We start from the raw sequence: 14,977 nt of genomic DNA, 5'->3' as shown, positions 1-14,977 counted from the left end.
TTAAAGACACTAAATAAATTCAGTTCATTATTGGATTTGTGAATTTGCAGTTTTCCTGGCTGGGCAATAACCTAAATTATTTTCGATTGAACTGCTGTCTACACATATTCAGATATTTCCCTCATAAAGACACAGAACAAAGGAAAGATACAAAGTTGTAGGCAATGAAGAAAGAAAGAGAAACAAAGCAAACGCATCAAAGGAAGCCACGATTAAAGATATAGAAATATATAATCCTGCAATTGGCTGAGCGAGTGGGCGAGGACCTGGCAGATGGAGTACAATGTTAGCAAATGTGAGGTTATCCACTTTGGCAGGAATAATAGTAAGAGGGATTACTATTTAAAGGGCGAAAAGCTGCAGCATGCTACAATGCAGAGGGACCTGGGAGTCCTTGTGCATGAGTTGCAAAAACCCAGTCTGCAGGTGCAGCAGGTGGTCAGGAAGGCGAATGGGATGTTGGCCTTTATAGCGAGGGGGATAGAATATAAAAGCAGGGAGGTCTTGCTGTACAGGGTACTGGTGAGGCCGCAGCTGGAGTACTGTGTGCAGTTCTGGTCGCTGCACTTGCGCAAGGATATTTTGGCCTTGGAGGGAGTGCAGAGGAGGTTCACTAGGCTGATACCGGAGATGAGGGGGGTTGGACTATGAAGAGAGGCTGAATAGACTGGGTCTGTACTCGTTGGAGTTTAGAAGGACGAGGGGGGATCTTATAGAGACGTATAAGATAATGAAGGGGTTGGATAGGGTAGAGGTAGAGAGGTTCTTCCTGCTCAGAAAGGACAGCAGGACTAGAGGGCACAGCCTCAAGATAAGGGGGAGCAGTTTAGAACAGAGTTGAGGAGGAACTTCTTCACTCAAAGGGTGGTGAATCTCTGGAATTCTCTGCCCGTTGATGTGGTGGAGGCTACCTCGCTAAATATATTTAAGACACGGGTAGATAGGTTTCTGATAGACAGGGGAATTAAGGGTTATGGGGAGAAAGCGGGAAAGTGGAACTGAGCCACTTCAGATCAGCCATGATCTTACTGAATGGTGGGGCAGGCTCGAAGGGCTAGATGGCCTACTCCTGCTCCTATTTCTTATGTTCTTTTGTACCACAGAAAGTGGCCTTGGCCCACCTTCATGCTAGCTTCCTAAAAGAGTTATACTTAGTCTTATAGTCTACCTCTTCCCCATATCTCTTTGAAATACTGCGTTTCCTTTTTTAAAAATACTGTGAATCCTGAGAATTACTATGAACATTGAATTGGAAAGGCAGATGCAATCTTGGCCTTCATTTCAAAGGGAATGGAGTATAAAAATAGGGAAATATTGCTAAAACTATACAAGGCATTAGTTAGACCACACCTGGAATACTGTCAATAGTTTTGATTCCCTTATCTGAGGAAAGATTTACTGGCATTAGAGACAGTCCAGAGAAGGTTCACTTTGGATCCAGGTACAGAGGAATTTTCTTATGAGGAGAGGCTAAGTAGGTTGGGCCTGTACTCATTGGAGTTTAGAAGAATGAGAGGTGACCTTATTGAGACAAATAGGATTCTCAGGGGGCTTGACAGTGTAGATGCTGAGAGAATATTTCCACTTCTGGTAGAGTTTTGGAGCAGAGGGCATAATCTCAGAATAAGGGGTTGCTCATTTAGAACAGAAGTGAACGTTGTTAGGTATGTTCAAGCTTTTTAATCAGCAAGGGTTATGAGGATAAGGTGGGAAAGTGGAGTTGAGGATTATCACATCAGATCAGTCATGATCTCATCGAATGCTAGTGCAGACTTGGTAGGCCGAATGGCCTACTGCTACTACATCTTACTGTTCACAGGACTCATAGAAATATGAGCCTGCAGGTGTCATTAGAACTTTATAAAATGGCCATATGGCACATAATTGGCAGACGGAGTTTAATTTCATCAAATGCAGGCTGATGCGTTTTAGTACATTGAACCAGGGCAGGACTTACTCAGTTAATGGTAAGGCGTTGGGGAGAGTTACAGAACAAGGAAATCTAGGGGTACATGTTCATAGCTCCTTGAAAGTGGAGTCACAGGTGGACAGAGTGGTGAAGAAGGCATTCAGCATGCTTGGTTTCATTGGTCAGAATATTGAATACAGGAGTTGGGATGCCTTGTTGGAGTTGTACAAGACATTGGTAAGGCCACACTTGGAACACTCTGTACAGTTCTGGTCACCCTATTATAGAAAGGATATTATTAAACTGGAAAGAGTGCAGAAAAGATTTACTAGGATGCTACCGGGACTTGATGGATTGAGTTATAAGGAGATGCTGGATAGACTGGGACTTTTTTCCAGCAGGAGGCTGAGGGGTGATCTTATAGAGGTCCATACAATAATGAGGGGCATAGATCAGCTAAATGGTCAATATCTTTTTCCAAAGGTAGGGGAGTCTAAAACTGAGGGCATAGGTTTAAGGTGAGCGGGAAGAGATATAAAAGTGTCTAGAGGGGCGATTTTTTTCACACAGAGGGTGGTGAGTGTCTGGAACAAGCTGCCAGAGGTAGTAGTACAGGCGGGTACAATTTTGTTTTTTAAAAAGCATTTAATTTAGGTAGTTACATGGGTAAGGGGTACAGAGGGATATGGGCCAAACACAGGCAATTGAGATTAGCTTAGGGGTTTTTAAAAAAAGAGCGGCATGGACAAGTTGGGCTGAAGGGCCTGTTTCCATGCTGTAAACATCTATGACTAATTCAGGAATAGATGAAAACATTACTAGCCCTTCGGAACTCCGCTTATTCCACAAGAGCTCAAGGAAACAAGTGTAGACCATGTGGCCCATCAAGCCTGCTCTGCCATGCAATGTGATTATGCTGCACTTCCTGTACATTATTTGAAAGAAAAGTCATTGACCTAAATCATTAATTATTTTTCTGTCTCCACAGACACTGCCTGACTTGCTGAGTATTTTCAGCATTTTCTGTTTGCATTTCCAATTTCTAATATTTACAGTATTTTGTTCAAATATTTGAGCTTAGCATTCAAACAAATTGGAAATTCGGTCAGTCAGTATTTAAGAACGGTTATGTTCGGAATATACACATGGAAAAGCAGTACTTGGCCACCATTCTCTCAGATCTAAACTAAATAGCGTTAACATCAAAGCACTAATAAATAGATTAATTTTGGCACAGCGGTGATCAGGAGCGGCACAGTGGTTGTCATTGCTGCCTCACAGTGCCAGGGACCCAGGTTCAATTCCCGATTTGAATCACTGTCTGTGTGGAGTTTGCACTTTCTTGCTGTATCTGTGTGGGTTTCCTCCGGGTGCTCCGGTTTCCTCCCAAAGATGTGCAGGTTAGGTGGATTAGCCATGCTAAATTACCCCTTAGTGTCAGAGGGAAGTAGCTTGGGTAAAATGCATGAGGTTATGGGGATTGGGCTTGGGTGGGATTGTGGAGGGTGCAGACTTGATGGGCCAAATGGCCTCCTTCTGCACTGTATAATTCGATGAATTTCTATTGCATGTTCAGTCTCCACCTTTTAATTAAAATATCTTTAATGAGAAAGACACCCAATTTATGGGTGGACACACAAACATGTTTAACTAAAAAAGTTAAACATAGTATCAAACATTAAAAACAACATAAAATTGTGCAAAATTAAGTGGTAGGTCAGAAGATTGGATAGGATAGTGAAAAAGCAAACAACAATTAAAATATTTACAAGGAGCAAAAAATTAGAGTAGGAAAGAAATCTAATTAGATATGTAAAGACAGATTAGTAAGAGTTTCTGTAGATAGTTAAAAAATGAAAAGTTAAAATGAGCAGTGGCCCTATAGAAAGCAAGTCTGGGAAGTTAATGGAAAATAAGGAGATGGCAGATGAATTGAACAGGAATTTTGCATCAGTCTTCATTATAGAGGCCACAAGTAACATCTCAGAAATAGCTGCAAATCAGGAAATGGAAGGAAGGGAGGAACTCAAGAAAATTATAATCACCAGGGAGGTAGTACTTAGCAAGTTGTTGTAAAAAGTCTCTTATGTGATGTTTGCACGATTGACTTCAAGAGGCTGTGAAAGTTCAGTGGCCCCTGAGTTTTCAAACTCTCTGCCAAGGAAAACAGGTTTCTCCTGTCGATTCCATCTCTACCCCTCACAATTTTATATACCTCAATCATGTCCCCTTTTCTGTTCCAAGGAAAACAAATCCAACCTCTCCAATCCTCCGCATAGCTACAATTCTCCAGCTCTGGTAACATTCTAGTAAATCTTCTCTGTACCCTCTGTCTGGAGCAATTACACCCTTCCTGTAATGTGGTGACCAGAACTGCACACAATACTCCAGTTGTGGTCTCACTAGTATCTTAAAAAGTTTCATTGTTATATCCCCACTTTTGTATTCTATACATCTGTCAGTGAAGGAGAACAGAACATTCTGTATGTTTTCTTTACAACCTTATCTATCTGTACTGCTAGTTTAGGGACCTGTGCACTTGCCTGCCAAGATCTCGCACATCATCTACCGCTTTCAGTATATTCCCTTTTATTGTGTATTCCCTTTCATTGTTTGACCTTCCTAAATGCATTACTGCATTACATTCATCAGAGTTGATGAATCTGCCACTTTCCTGCCCATTCCGCCAACCTATCTATATAATTTTGGAGCTTACAGCTATCCTCAACACTATCCACTACAAGACCAATTTTTGTGTCATCTGCAAATTTCTCAATTGCCCCCCACAATCAAGTCCAAATCTTTAATATAAAACAACAGCACAGATCCCAATACCAGACCTTGTGGAACACCGCTTACAACAGCTTTCCATTTACAAGGACAACCATCAACCACAACTCTTTATTTCCTGATATTAATTCGTCACATTACCCCATATCCCATGGGCTGTCATGTGGGACCTTGTCAACTGCCTTACTAAAATCCATGTAGACAACATCCACTACACTACCCTCATGAATCCTCATTGTCACTTCCTCAAAGAATTCAGTCAAATTTGTCAGGCATGACCTTTGTGGTGTAGACCTTAAACCATGGTTTAGAACATGGAACATTACAGCGCAGAACAGGCCCTTCGGCCCACGATGTTGCGCCGACCAATAAAAAGCAATAACCCTCTAACCTAAACCAATCCCTTTCCATCCATAAGCCTATCCACGGATCTCTTAAATGCCCCCAAACTAGGCGCATTTACAACTGCAGCAGGCAGGGCATTCCAATCCCTCATCACCCTCTGGGTAAAGAACCTACCTCTGACATCCGTCCTATAACTACCACCCCTTAATTTAAAGCTATGCCCCCTCGTGCTAGCTTTCTCCATCCGAGGAAAAAGGCTATCACTGTCCACCCTATCTAAACCTCTAATCATCTTATATGTTTCAATAAGGTCCCCTCTTAGCCGCCTTCTTTCTAACGAAAACAACCTTAAATCCCTCAGTCTCTCCTCATAGGACCTCCCCTCCATACCAGGCAACATCCTGGTAAACCTCCTCTGCACCCTCTCCAATGCCTCCACATCCTTCCTATAATGTGGGGACCAGAACTGCACACAATACTCCAAGTGCAGCCGCACCAGAGTTTTGTACAGTTGCAACATGACGCTGCGGCTCCTAAATTCAATCCCCCTACCAATAAACGCCAAGACACCGTATGCCTTCCTAACAACCTTATCTACTTGATTCCCAACTTTCAGGGATCTATGTACACATACACCTAGATCCCTCTGTTCATCCACACTATTCAGAGTCCTACCGTTAGCCCTATACTCTACACATCTGTTATTCCTGCCAAAGTGAATTACCTCACATTTTTCCGCATTAAATTCCATCCGCCACCTCTCGGCCCAGCTCTGCAACTTGTCCAAGTCTCTCTGTAAACTATGACACCCCTCCTCACTATCTACCACACCTCCGACTTTGGTGTCATCAGCAAATTTACTGATCCACCCAACTATACCCTCATCCAGATCATTTATAAAAATTACAAACAGCAGTAGCCCCAAAACAGATCGCTGAGGCACACCACTTGTAACCGAACTCCATGACGAATACTTACCATCAACCACCACCCTCCGTCTCCTATCTGCTAGCCAATTCCTGATCCAATTAACTAAATCACCCTCAATCCCATACATCTCCATTTTCTGCAGAAGCCTTCCATGGTGAACCTTATCAAATGCCTTACTAAAGTCCATATATACCACGTCAACTGCCTTACCCCCATCCACCTCTTTGGTCACTTTCTCAAAAAACTCAATAAGGTTAGTAAGGCACGACCTACCCTCCACAAAACCATGCTGACTATTTCCAATCAATTCATTACTCTCTAAATAACTATAAATCCTATCCCTAATAATTTTTTCTAAAACCTTGCCCACAACAGAAGTAAGACTCACTGGTCTATAATTCCCGGGGAAGTCTCCGTTCCCCTTCTTAAACAATGGGACAACATTCGCTATCCTCCAATCTTCTGGCACTATACCTGTGACCAACGAAGACCTGAAGATCAGAGCCAGAGGCTCTGCAATCGCCTCTCTTGCCTCCCAGAAAATCCTAGGGTAAATTCCGTCTGGCCCAGGGGACTTATCTATTTTCAAACCCTCAAGAATATCTAGCACATCCTCCTTATCAACTGCAATACTATCCAGTTTACAACCCTGTAACCCAGTGTTCTCCACAGCTACATTTATGTCTCCCTGCGTGAATACCGAAGAGAAATATTGGTTCAATGCCTCTCCAATCTCTTCCGGTTCCACACATAACTTCCCACTGCTGTCTCTAACTGGCCCTAATCTTGCCCTAACCAATCTTCTGTTCTTAACATATCTAGAACAAAGAACAACCCAGCACGGGAAACAGGCCCATCGGCCCAACAAGCCCGCGCCGCCGCATCACCCTACACCTATTCTACCCTGCGTATCTACAAATAGAACCCCTGACTTAGCCAGATTCAGGGGAGAATAGTGTCAATTTGGTAAAACCAATCAGCCTAAGAGCACATCTTTGGGGTGTGGGAGGAAACCGGAGCGCCCAGAGGAAACCCACGCAACCACAGGGAGAATGCACAAACTCCCACAGACACAGGCCCAAATCCATGTATCTGCACAGCTAGCAGTGCTAGTCACCGAGCTGTTGCGGCGCCCGTCTACCGGTCCAGGATCAAGCACACACACCGACACGAAGTACTAGGCCACTCCCGGAACCTCCAGGAGCAGCCCTATAGAACGCCTTAGGATTCTCCTTAATCCTATCAGCCAAAGTCTTCTCATGTCCTCTTTTAGCCCTTCTTAACTCACTCTTTAACTCCCTCCTAGCCAATCTAAAGCTTCCTAGTGCACTACCTGAGCCCTCAAGTCTCATCCGGACATAAGCCTCCTTTTTCCTTTTAACCAGCGAATCAACTTTTTTAGTGCACCACGGTTCCCTAGCTCGACCATTTCCTCCTTGCCTGACAGGGACATACATATCAAGGACTCGCAGTAGCTGCTCCTTGAAATAACTCCACATTTCGGATGTTCCCAGACCCTGTAGTCTCCTAGTCCAACCTATGCTTCCTAATTCTCTCCTAATAGCCTCATAATTACCCTTCCCCCAGCTAAAACTGCTGACCCGAGGTTCATGCGTATCCCTTTCCATCACTAAGGTGAACGTAACCGAATTGTGGTCACTATCACCAAAATGCACACCAACTTCCAAGTCTAACACCTGGTCTGGCTCATTTCCCAGCACCAAATCCAATATAGCCTCACCTCTAGTTGACCTATCTACATACTGAGTCAAAAAACCTTCCTGCACACTTTGTGCAAAAACTGACCCCTCTAATGAGCTAGAGCTATAGCTATTCCAATCAATATTAGTAAAGTTAAAGTCTCCCATAACAATTACCCTATTACTTTCACTCCTATCCAGGATCGTCTCCGCAATCCTTTCCTCAACCTCTCTAGAACTTATAGGAGGTCTATAAAAGACTCCCAACAGGGTGACCTCTCCTCTCCTATTTCTAATCTCAGCCCATACTACCTCAACAGACAAGTCCTCATCAAACTTCCTCTCTGACATACAATCTGTGATACAATCCTTGACTAATAATGCTACCCCTCCCCCCCTTCTACCTCCTTCTCTACTCCGACTGAAGCATTTGAACCCCGGAACCTGCAACAACCATTCCTGTCCCTGCTCTATCCATGTTTCTGAAATGGCCACAACATCAAAGTTCCAGGTACTGATCCACGCTGCAAGTTCATCTACTTTATTGCGAATACTCCTCGCATTAAAGTATACGCATTTCAAACCCTGCTCCGCTCCACCCCCACGATGCCGTGCATTGCAGTCCCCATCTATGCCCCCCTCACTTTCATCCCTGCTACTCAGGATCCCACCCCCCCCGAATCAGTTTAAACTCCCCTGCATAGCCTTTGCAAATTTTCCCCCCAAGATATTGATTCCCCTCTGATTCAGGTGTAGACCATCACTCTTGTAGAGGTCCCACCTTCCCCAGAATGAGCCCCAATTGCTCAAGAACCTGAACTCCTCCCTCCTGCACCATCCCCTCAGCCATGAGTTCAAACTTTCCCTCTCTCAGTTCCGCTCTAAACTATCCCGTGGCACAGGCAAGAGTCCCGAGATAACCACTCTGTCTGACTTGGCCTTAAGTTTCCACCCCAACTCCATAAATTTCTGCTTAATATCCCCTTCCCTTAACCTCCCTATGTCATGCGTCCCCACATGAACTATGACTTGCGGCTGATTTCCCTCTCCCTTAAGAGCCCTGAACACCCTCTCTGAAACATCCCAGACCCCAGCCCCTGGGAGGCAACACACCAGCCCTGAGTCCCTACCATTACTTCTGACTCTCCTATCTGTCCCCCTAACTGTGGAGTCCCCAATCACCAGGCTCAATCTTTTACATCCCCTAACCAACTGAGCCGTCACAACAGGCTCACCTCCAGAGACCTGCTCCCTTTGGCTATCTCCAGTTGATTCCTCCTCAACTGTAGCCTCCAGGACAGAAAACCTATTTTGGAGGGGAACAGCCCTAGGGGATTGTCCCCCCAATTGCTCCTGAAGCCTTGCCTTGAAGCACTCTGTCCATCACCTCAGAAAGTATTGGATCATTTTGGGCATGCGTCCTCAATTGTCCTGTGGCTAGAGCAGTATTATCTACCTGCTCAAAGTAGAAAATGTTTTCACACAAACTACTTATCAATAAACTATTTGGTAAGGTCAGCCGTGAAGGTCCTTCTGCGCTACCATGACAGCTTGACTAACAATACTTGATAGTATACATATGTGCTGACAACAACAATGCACATCTCTGCATCCTGCTGTCTGTCAGTGATGGAATCCTGGTATGTGGTCCACAATTGTCGTTAATGGATGATGGTCTGTCAATAATGTGAATTTCCTCTCCTTCAGGAATTGATACAATCTTTTTTGTCCCAAAGGTAATTCTTAAGGTTTCTTTCTCTCTGCACGTAATTGCATTTGGCTTCATTCAATGTCCTGGAGCAAAGGCAGTCGGTTTCTCTTCACCTGAAAGGATAATGTGGGATACCACTACCCCAACACTATAGGGTAATGCGTCACACTCTAACTGCAGGTTTGAAGCAAAATTTGTCAGGGCTTGTGACTTGAGCAGTGCTTCCTTGGTTTATACATTGATCCACCCACTTCCACTTTTCTTTTGTTGCAGTAATTATGCAAAGGTTTTAAAGTAGTCTCAAAATTGGGAACAAACCTTCTATAGAGTAAGCATAAGAAAGATCAAAGTTGATTAACATTCTGAGGTGCGGATGCCTTGGTAATAGCTTTGACTTTCGAAGGCGACTTATAGAGTCCCTTGGCAGTGATGACATGATCCAGATATTCAGTCGAGAATTGGAAAAATTTGTATTTGTCCTTTCAGATTCTTAACCCATAATCTTTTAATCTTTGCAATGTGTCACCCAGATTGCGGGGATGTTCTTTCTCGTCCTTCCTAGTGAACAGAATGTCATCTAGGTAACACTGGACTTAGTTTAACCCACTTAAGATTTGGTCCGTTGCTCATTGGAAAAATGCGAGAACTAAAGTGATGCCAAATGAAGTGATGAAGTGTATCAAAAACCCTTTGTGTATGTCACAATCGTCAGGAACTGTTGTGGATCCGGATTCATTTGTAGATATGCTTGACTGAGCTCAATCTTATTGAAGTGTTGGCCTCCAGCCAACCCTGTGAACAGGTCATCAGTCACGGGTACAGGATATTGTTCCGCACAAAATACAGGATGCATATTACTTTGAAGTCACCACAAATCTAGATCTGTCTTTTTTTAATACTGGTACGAGTGGTGTAGTTCATTCACTAAAGGTAACAGTTTTTAGGCCTTTGAGCTTAACACTCATTCTAATTCCACCTCTACTTTCTGTCTCATTGTATGAGGCACCGACCCTGTCTTTAAACAGTCTCTGATCTTTGATCTTCAACTTTACTGAGATGTCCTTCATACTTCCTAGTTCACTGTTGAAAATAACAGCGTGCTTCTTCAGGATTTTAACATGCTCTGGTTTGGAATCAAAAGAGAAAATGCTGGAAAATCTCAACAGATCTGGCAGCATCTGTAAGGAAAAAGAGCTGATGTTTTGAGTGCACATGACCCTTTGTCAAAGCTAAATAGAATCTGTCATTAGGTTTACTTCGGCCCAATTTAGCAGGATCTTTTCCAACCAAGTTCTTTCCAATAGTACCAGATCATTTCTCTGGAATATGTGCAAGGGCAGATCAGCTGTCTGTCCATTTAGTTTTACTGCTACATCATTACAGCTCGTCAGTGGAACCATTTCTCTACTGTAAGTTTTTAACACAATTTGAGGGTTTCAGAGAGATATGCCAGAGCTTTTCTTTCACAACATCTGGTACCAGTGAGATTGTCCACCTTCATTTTTACCCGGGTTGATGGGTTTTTGATAAGCGAGGGGATTAAGGGTTATGGGGAGAGGGCGGGAATGTGGAACTGAGCCACGACAGATCAGCCATGATCTTATTGAATAGCGGGGCAGGCTCGAGGGGCTAGATAGCCTACTCCTGCTCCTATTTCTTATGTTCTTATGAGTGACCGGGTATCATCAGCAATAACTGGTACATTTAAAGACAATTCATCTTAGGACTCAGCTGAATCTCTCCTCTCATCCTTGCTGTACTACATGGACACTTTTTCCTTTGTTCTGTTTTCCAGTTTGCCAATTCACTTATGCCTGAAGCTTGGTTCTTTTTCTAATATAAGTGTTCAGTGTGGCTCTTTCTTCACAATTTATGTACATGATTTCTTTGCATCAACAATCTGCTGCTGAGTGTCCTGTCTTTGCACATCTATGTTAAGTATCAGTCTGGGTTTCAGCTAACTTCTTGTGACTCCTTGTGTTTGAATGCAACTGTTGAGCTTCTTTGGCTGATAGTTCTATTGATGCAGCAACTAACAGTTTTCTTTAAAGTCAGATTTTTTTTCGGTTAACAGCCCCTGCTTTTGATTTGCTTCACTCCTCAAACCACAGACCATTCTTTCCCGGTTTGTATCATTTAATACATCCTCGAACTCGCAGTAACCAAAAGAGAAAATGCTGGAAAATCTCAGCAAGTCTGACAGCATCTGTAAGGAGAGAAAAGAGCAGATGGTTCGAGTCCAGATGACCCTTTGTCAAAGCTAAAAGGCACAGAAAGTGGGAGATATTTATACTGCAGGGTGAGGGAATGAAAGATGAGTCTATAAGAACATAAGAAATAGGAGCAGGAGTAGGCCATCTAGCCCTTCGAGCCTGCCCCGCCATTCAATAAGATCATGGCTGATCTGTCGTGGCTCAGTTCCACATTCCCGCCCTCTCCCCATAACCCTTAATCCCCTCGCTTATCAAAAACCCATCAACCCGCGTCTTAAAAATATTTAGCGAGGCAGCCTCCACCACTTCAACGGGCAGAGAATTCCAGAGATTCACCACCCTTTGAGTGAAGAAGTTCCTCCTCAACTCCGTTCTAAACTGCCCCCCCTTTATCTTGAGGCTATGCCCCCTTTCTGAGCGGGAAGAGTCTCTCCACCTCTATCCTCTCCATCCCATTCATCATCTTATACGTCTCAATGAGATCTCCCCTCATTCTTCTAAACTCTAACGAGTATAAGCCTAGTTTATTCAGCCTCTCCTCATAGCTCAACCCCCTCAACTCCGGCATCAGCCTAGTAAACCTCCTCTGCACTCCCTCCAAGGCCAAAATATCCTTGCATAAGTGTGGCGACCAAAACTGCACACAGTACTCCAGCTGCGGCCTCACCAATGCAGCAAGACCTCCCTACTTTTATATCCAATCCCCCTCACTATGAAGGCCAGCATCCCATTCGCCTTCCTGACCACCTGCTGCACCTGCAGGCTGGGTTTTTGCGACTCATGCACAAGGACCCCGAGGTCCCTCTGCACCGTCGCCTGCTGCAGTTTTTCGCCACGTAAGTAATAGTCCTTCCTACCATTCTTCCTACCAAAGTGGACCACCTCGCACTTGCCAACATTAAATTCCATTTGCCAGTTCCTGGCCCATTCGCCCAGCCTATCTAGATCCTTCTGCAGACTCTCCACACCCTCCGCGCAATTTGCCGTTCCACCAATTTTGGTGCCATCAGCAAATTTCGACACCATACACTCGGTTCCCTCCTCCAGATCATCTATATAAATGGTAAATAGCTGAGGCCCCAGCACCGACCCCTGAGGCACTCCACTAGTCACCAACCGCCAATCCGAATAGCACCCATTAACCCCCACTCTCTGCCTCCTATTTGACAACCAATCCTCTATCCACGCTAACACCCCACCCCCAACTCCCTGTCCCCTGACCTTCTGCAATAACCTCTTGTGAGTCATAGCCACAAAAACAAGGGGAAAGGCTAAGTGGGGCTAATGGCAGAACAGAAGGTGTGAATGGCCAAATGATAGAGAAGCTGAAATAAGAGGATAAGCAGTGACAATAACTTTTGGTTTTAAGATTCCAGCATGCACAGTAATTTGCTTTTATCCTGAACTCACAGTGTTATGTCAACCTTTTCAGTGTGTGCACAAATTGTTCAATCAATTCCTCCTCTGAAGCTGATTGCACTTCTGAAATCTAAAACTTTCTGCAATGATTAAAGGTTTTGGTGAATAGTGGCCCTGCAAAATTTCCAGTATTTCTTCATATGTCTCTGTGCCTGGTTTTGCCGGCTGCACCGGACCTTAGGAGATAATTTTTTTCCGTCCCATTATGCTCCGGAATAGGGAACTTTTATATCCTCTACCATCTCGTTAGCCTGTACAAAATAGTCAAACTGTTCTATATACCAGTTCCATCGCTCTAAAGATTCTATGGCACCCGATGTTCTTGCTGTTGCCTCTCTATGGTAGGACCTGTGTGTGCACAGTGTGCCATGGAATTTTAACACTACCTTGCTTCATTTCTCCTAAACTAAGGCACAACCGAGCCTCGGCCTGCCTTTTCCTTTGTTTGAAACACCCTCTGCTCTAACTGTGCTGTTGCAGAGTAATTGCTACTAACATTTACTGAATTTATTTTGGGCAGAGCATGTGGCGAGCTTCTCTTCAAAGTTTTTTTTACTTCCTTTTCAATGATTTTAGGTTCCTCTGGGTGGCTGTTTGCCCTTGTGTTTGACAATGTTTGTGTGGTGTTCGCAGGATTGACTTTAGGAGGCCATAGCTTTATTCAGGAGATGTTAACACTACAGGCTGCAATCTTACACTGCCCAGTTATCAGTGCAAACAGTCAATCACATCGTCTCTGATGACATAACGCATTCTCTTAAAGTGCCCCAGTTCAGCTGCAATGCCCCTGATAAAGAATCGCCATGAATAATATAAAAACACAACACCTGCATCCTGATAGACTTCATCCTGGGGTCTTAAAGGAAGTGGCTCATGATATAGTTAATGCATTGCTTTTAATTTTCCAAAATTCACTAGATTCAGGGATGGTTCTGTTAGATTAGAAAGTAGCAAATGTAATTCTTTTGTTCAGAAAGGGAGAGAGACAGAAAGCAGGAACTATAGGCCAGTTTGTTTAACATCTGTCATAGGGAAAATGTTAGATCTTGCTAAAGTTGTTATGATGTGGAGAAACTGTTTTTTTTAACTTTATTCCAATCCAATCAAGTCAAATTAAAGCCAATTCAGAGTCTTAACAAGTTGGGACATTCCCGATGCAAGCTGACAAGACAGGGCTCTCACCTCCTGTCTTGGGTTTGACCTACATGATCCAAGCTGATCGGAGTAGGTGTAGCTCCACCTCCAAGGCTTGATCTCATTTGCATCTTAGCCCGAAGGCCCAGATGCCGCTTTAAAAAATTGCTTCAAATGAAGCTGAAATGTAACCTAATGGCTCCAACCAAGTGCAGCATGCCGATACTACACTTGATCTTAGCCAAAAGGCCAAGAAGTGAGATACTGAGATATTGGTGTTGGACTGGGGAGGGCACAGTAAGAAGTCCAACAGGTTTATTTGGAATCACGAGCTTTCAGAGCGCTGCTCCTTCATCAGACTTTAAAGTTGTTAGAACAAGGCATTTGGATAAATTCAAGGCAATCTGGCAAAGTCAGTATATCTTTGTGAAAGGAAATCATGTTTAATCAATGTATTGGCATTCTTTGAAGGAGTGACAGATACCGTGGATAAAAGTGGACGAACTGTATTTAGATTTTCAGAAGGCAATGGATCAGGTGCCTCATTAAGTTATTGTTGAAAATAAAAGTTCATAGGGTGAGGGGTTGGGGGCAGGGGGTCACATATTGGAGGGTTGGCATGGTGGCATAATAGTTAGCACCGTGCTTTACAGTGCCAGGGACCTGGGTTCGATTCCCAGCTTGGGTCACTGTCTGTGTAGAGTTTGCACATTCTCCCCGTGTCTGTGTGGGTTTCCTCCAGGTGCTCCAGTTTCCTGTCACATTCTAAAAGATGTGCTGGTTAGGTGCATTGACCCAAACAGGTGCCGGACTGTGGCGACTAGGG

General features: G+C 44.0%; 1 non-coding gene across 1 annotated transcript; it reads right to left on the bottom strand.

Annotated features, from left to right (window-relative positions):
* Window positions 1–14,220: 14,220 nt before the first annotated feature.
* Window positions 14,221–14,412, bottom strand: LOC145360833 (U2 spliceosomal RNA). The gene has a single exon (XR_013889778.1). It is a non-coding gene; the product is annotated as a U2 spliceosomal RNA (small nuclear RNA).
* Window positions 14,413–14,977: the final 565 nt, after the last annotated feature.

Source organism: Carcharhinus amblyrhynchos, chromosome 32 (genome assembly GCF_965287045.1).
Source record: "Carcharhinus amblyrhynchos chromosome 32, sCarAmb.v2.hapA, whole genome shotgun sequence".
Lineage (NCBI taxonomy): Eukaryota > Metazoa > Chordata > Chondrichthyes > Carcharhiniformes > Carcharhinidae > Carcharhinus > Carcharhinus amblyrhynchos.
The sequence above is the reverse complement of the archived record's forward strand: the minus strand, read 5'-3'. Positions and strand labels throughout refer to the sequence as shown.